This window comes from Solanum stenotomum, chromosome 4 (genome assembly GCF_019186545.1).
Source record: "Solanum stenotomum isolate F172 chromosome 4, ASM1918654v1, whole genome shotgun sequence".
In the NCBI taxonomy this organism is placed as follows: domain Eukaryota; kingdom Viridiplantae; phylum Streptophyta; class Magnoliopsida; order Solanales; family Solanaceae; genus Solanum; species Solanum stenotomum.
Window position 1 is genome coordinate 38,862,636 of NC_064285.1, and position 5,332 is coordinate 38,867,967.

Genomic DNA, 5,332 nt, shown 5'->3' on the forward strand with positions numbered 1-5,332 from the left:
ATCGAGATGTCAATTCGGTTTCCGCCCCTAATGAGATGGGAAATTTTTCACCCCCTATTTAGACCTTTGGGCCTTTCATCTTTCTAAATCGAGACCCGGCCCGGCTCACATCCTTTCAACAACCGGCGAGGAGCACCTCAGTATATGATCGTGCGCAGTAACTAGTAGTCCTATTATACCTAAGTCCAACCTCAATTCACGAAACCAAGGTTCATCTCATGTAGTCATTGTGGACTTGTACAAGGATATTGAGTAGACGGTTGATGTAGACTCGACACTATATTTCATAGCATGCATTCCTATTCGTGTTACAACATATTTGGCAAGCTACGTGTTTGGTGCACGGAGAACGGCCTTCGGTCCCCCAAACTTACTTACTGTGGCAACCTTCCGGTCGCCAAATGACCTATAATTCTAGTCACTACTCCCATTGGGCTAGGAAGTAAGCCCCACAACCCAAAGCGGCGAAGAACAAATAGAATTTTCTACAAAAGCCATCTAACGGGGGTACTCCCGCGTATGAGAACATAGTAATGGAGAAGGTAATAGCCAAAATAGGATTCGTTTTGGCTAGAGCACCCAAATCAACTATATATTTGACACAGGTTTGCCGTAATGCTAAAACCATGGCGAATGCATCTATCATCATTGATGCATAAATAAAGATACCAATTAGTAGTGATTGAATTCCTTATATGGTTCCACATGAGAAACCAATACGAATATAACCTACATGTCCAATTGAACTATGAGCTAGAAGCCTTTTTACTTTCGCTTGGGCTATGGCGGCCGGTGCTCCTAAGATCAAAGAAGCAATGCTGCAGAAAAGATTTGTTGCAATGTAGCTCCATAAGAACCATAAATAGAAACACGTGAAATATTAGCAGAAATAAAGATTTTAGGCGCAATAGAAAGGAATGCTATAACCGGGTTAGGTGAATCCTCATAGATATCAGGTGCCCACATATATAGAATCAAAAAATATATGGAGTCCGAAGGGTAGGGGGTTTTCTTCGGGGTTCGAGAGAAGAAATAGATAGGGCCTCACAAGTTTGAAATTTGCCGTTGGGGAATTAACACGAAAGGGAACGAGGAATTCTCAACAAAATAGTGCTCTTTAAACCGAACATGAAAGTAGTTTTCCATCAGAAGGCTTTTCCTGTAACTCTACTCTCGACTTGGATTATATATCCAAAAAGGTCCGCTCTCGGCCATTCCACACGCTGCCTAGCAGTGATGTGGTTATCTGAAATGGATTCTCTTTTTTTTGTATACATATACACTATTGATGATCTATAGGATATAAATTGCTCCTAAAGTATATATACACTATTGATGATCTATAGGATATAAATTGCTCCTAAACTATATAAACACTATAGTTGATCTATAGGATATAAATTGCTCCGTAATATACAATAGAAGTCACTGCTTGTATATCTTATTACACTATAGTTGATCTATAGGATAAAAATGGCTCTGTAATATGTGATAGAAGTCACTACTTGTATATCCAATTACACTATTGATGATCTATAGGATATAAAAGCCTCCTAAAAAGCCTATATACACTATTCATAATCTATAGGATATAAAAGCCTCCTAATAAAGTATATATAGATGATCTATAGGATATAATTCACCCGTAACTATCGCTGAGACATTTCCTGCCCTATAGCATTTTCTATTATCTTTCCATAAAGTGTTGAGGAACACAACACAGTATATCGTAGTCCTATTATGCAATACACTATGTATATACTGCAATGATCACTCTATTAATAGCATTATTCAATAATGTGTGTGTTGTGTTTATACCTATAATGAAGCGTATCTCTATGATTTGGCTTTTAGCTTTATACAAGCTTGTAAAATTTGTTTATGTACATTTATATGTTATAAACTATTTTACAGGTATATTCTACTGTTTATTTAGACATTTATATAGTATATATTGATGTATATCCTTACCCCTCTTAAAAAGTGTTTTAATAGAACTTTTCATAGTAGGACTTATAAGCCCTTTTATACTCTACTTTATTAGTATGGTGATACTAAGTACTTGAATTTTCTAATCACAGAACTTTCTAACTACCTGGGCGTGAATCTTCTAGATTGGTTTAGACGACCAGAGGGTATAAAAGATGTCAATAAATCCTATTTTCCTAAGTTAATGCCAGATGAGGTTATAGAAGATAAGAAAGACGATCTATCATCAGATAGGGAAGATAGGTTTGATAGCAGGGATCTCCTGAGGATCGTTTGTGGGATATACCTCTTGGGATATTTCTTTTATTGTACAGAATACTTCTTTTAAACACTCTTAGCAAAATTACTTATATAAGGAGCACCGCACGCTTAATATTAATTACCCCTCCCGGGTAGGGATCTGGAATGCATTGGTAAAGGCTCTTTACTTGGAGGGTCGAACTCTATGCTAAGAATAAGCAAGGGGAAGGAGTTGTCCATAGGATGGACAACAAAGTGTATCGATCCGCCCCGGCCTCTTCTCTTGAGCCTATCTTTCCTAAAAGTCTTGATTGTTGTCGTCTTATTAAAGTGTTGACGGTCACAACACAATCTATCCTAGTCCAATTATGCTAAAAATAATCTAGCTATTGCTATGTTTAGTCTTCTAAAAGTATTATTAAGTCTACTTTATTTCTGTATTTTCCCGGTTTTGAATTCTATCGTTCTGATTTGGGTTTGCGGTTTTTATAATATTCTAGAAATCATCTATTACTATTTCATTATTATAAACCACTATACTGGTATATTTACCTGTCTTTAACTTTTCTATTTATTCATCAGTAGATATATTAATTTTTTCATCTTAAAACCCTTCATAATACATTTTAGGAAGTTATGTTTATTTATGCCCCATATACTATACATTCTCAAGAATGGTGATAAAGATATCTTAGATAGTCTATATATTAAACTATCTAACCACGGCGTTGAATTAGTAGATTATATTTGAAATGCTGAGTTATAGAAGGTCAAAATCAATCCGATCGAAGATGCTCAAGATATCAGGGGTCTAGTTATAGATGGTTGCTCTGATCTTTCAGGTGAGGCTGATGTTTCTTCTAAGAAGAGGGGGTGGAAACCCGACCTAGCGGAGCGTTTGGTCTTTATTAGTTGGGTTATTATCTTAATAGGCTATTTTTCTAGTAAGTAATGATTATTAACCATTTAGTGAAAGTATATAGAACCTTTTTCATCGCAAAAATATCATATATACACTATTGATGATCTATAGGATATAAATTGCTCCTAAAGTATATATACACTATTGATGAGCTATAGGCTATAAATTGTTCTTAAAGTATATATACACTATAGTTGATCTATAGTATATAAATTGTTCTGTAATATGTGATAGAAGTCACTGCTTGTATATCCAATTACACTATAGTTGATTGATAGGATAAAAATGGCTCTGTAATATGTGATAGTAGTCACTGCTTGTATATCCAATTACAATATTGATGATCTATAGGATATAAAAGCCTCCTAAAAAGTATATATACACTATTGATGATCTATAAGATATAAAAGGCTCTGAATAAAGTATATTTACATTATAGACGATCTATAGGATATAATTCACCCGTAACTATCCCTGAGCCATTTCCCTCCCTATAACTTATTCTATTATCTTTCCATAAAGTGTTGAGGGAAGCAACACTGTCTGTCGTAGTCCTATTACACTAAACACTATGTATATACTGCAATGATCACTCTATTAATAGTATTATTGAACAATGTGTGTGTTGTTTTTATACCTATAATGAAGCATATCTCTATGATTTGGCTTTTATGTTTACACAAGCTTGTACTATTATCTATGTACATTTATATATACATTTATAACATATAAATGTACATAGACAAATTTTACAAGCTTGTATAACCCTAAAAGTCAAATCATAGAGATATGTTTCATTATAGGTATAAAAACAACACACACATTATTGAATAATGTTATTAATAGAGTGATCATTGTAGTATATACATAATGTTTAGCGTAATAGGAATACGATAGACCACTGTGTTGTGTCCCTCAACACTTTATGGAAAGATAATAGAATAAGCTATAGGATGGGAAATGGCTCAGGGATCACTTGAAACAATATGGCCAAGGAAAGCTACTGATCTTAGCCAAAACTCACATTTGCTAAACATCGCAAAGGGTTGTAGGTTCTTAAGAACAGTCAAAACAATCCTCAAATGATCAGTATGCTTAGTCTAACTTCTCGAATAAATCAATATATCATCAATGATAGCAATCACAAACATGTCAAGGTATTGTCTAAACACCCTATACACAAAATTAATAAATGCTTCCAGAGCATTTGTCAACCCAAACAGCATTACCAAAAACTCATAATGACTATACCGAGTTTGAAAAGCTATCTTTGGAATATCATCTTCTTTCACCCTGAATTAGTGATAGCCCTACCTAAGGCCAGTCATAGAGAAATAACTCGCTCCTTGACGTTGGTCAAATAAATCATCTAATCATGGAAGAGGATACTTATTCTTAATAGTGACCGTGTTCAACTGATGATGGTCAATACAGATACAAAGAGAACCATCTTTTTTTCTAACAGACAAAACTAGAGCACCCCATGGAGAGATACTCAGTCGGATGAAACCCTTATCTAACAAATCTTTCAATTTCTCTTTCAACTCCTTTATTTCCCTCGGAGGCATGCGGCAAGGAGGAATAGAGATAGGTTGCGTATATAGGAGATGGTCAATACCAAAGTCTATTTCCCTTTCAGGAGAAATACCGGGTAAATCATCTGGGAACACTTCCGAAAACACATTAACAATAGGGACCGACTCAAGAGTAGGGGTTTCAGAATCTACATCCCTCACCCTAACTAGATGGTAAATGCAACCCTTAGAAGTCATCTTTCTACCTTTAAGACAAGAGACAAACTAACCCTTAGGCATAGAATTCCCCCCCTTCCACTCTAGGACAGGCTCATTCGGGAACTTAAACTTGAATACAAGAGTTCTACAATAAATAGAACCATAACATGAGTGCAACCAATCCATACCAAGGATAACATCAAAATCTAGCATATCAAGCTTTACCAAGTCAATAAAAGTAACTCTATGGGACAAGGAAACATGACACTTTCTATAGACCCTCTTAGCCACGATAGAATCACCAACAAGAGTAGAGACAAAAAAAGGATCTAATAGCACATCCGGATGAACATCTAACCTCATAGCCACATATGGCTTCACAAAAGACAAGTTAGCACCGGGATCAAGTAAAGAAAAAACATGTAACACCCAGAAACTAGTAGGCTAA

At 35.4% G+C, this 5,332-nt stretch overlaps 1 pseudogene; it reads right to left on the reverse strand.

Moving 5' to 3' along the window:
* Nucleotides 1-327: 327 nt before the first annotated feature.
* On the reverse strand, nucleotides 328-966 carry LOC125862849 (NADH-ubiquinone oxidoreductase chain 2-like; annotated as a pseudogene).
* Nucleotides 967-5,332: the final 4,366 nt, after the last annotated feature.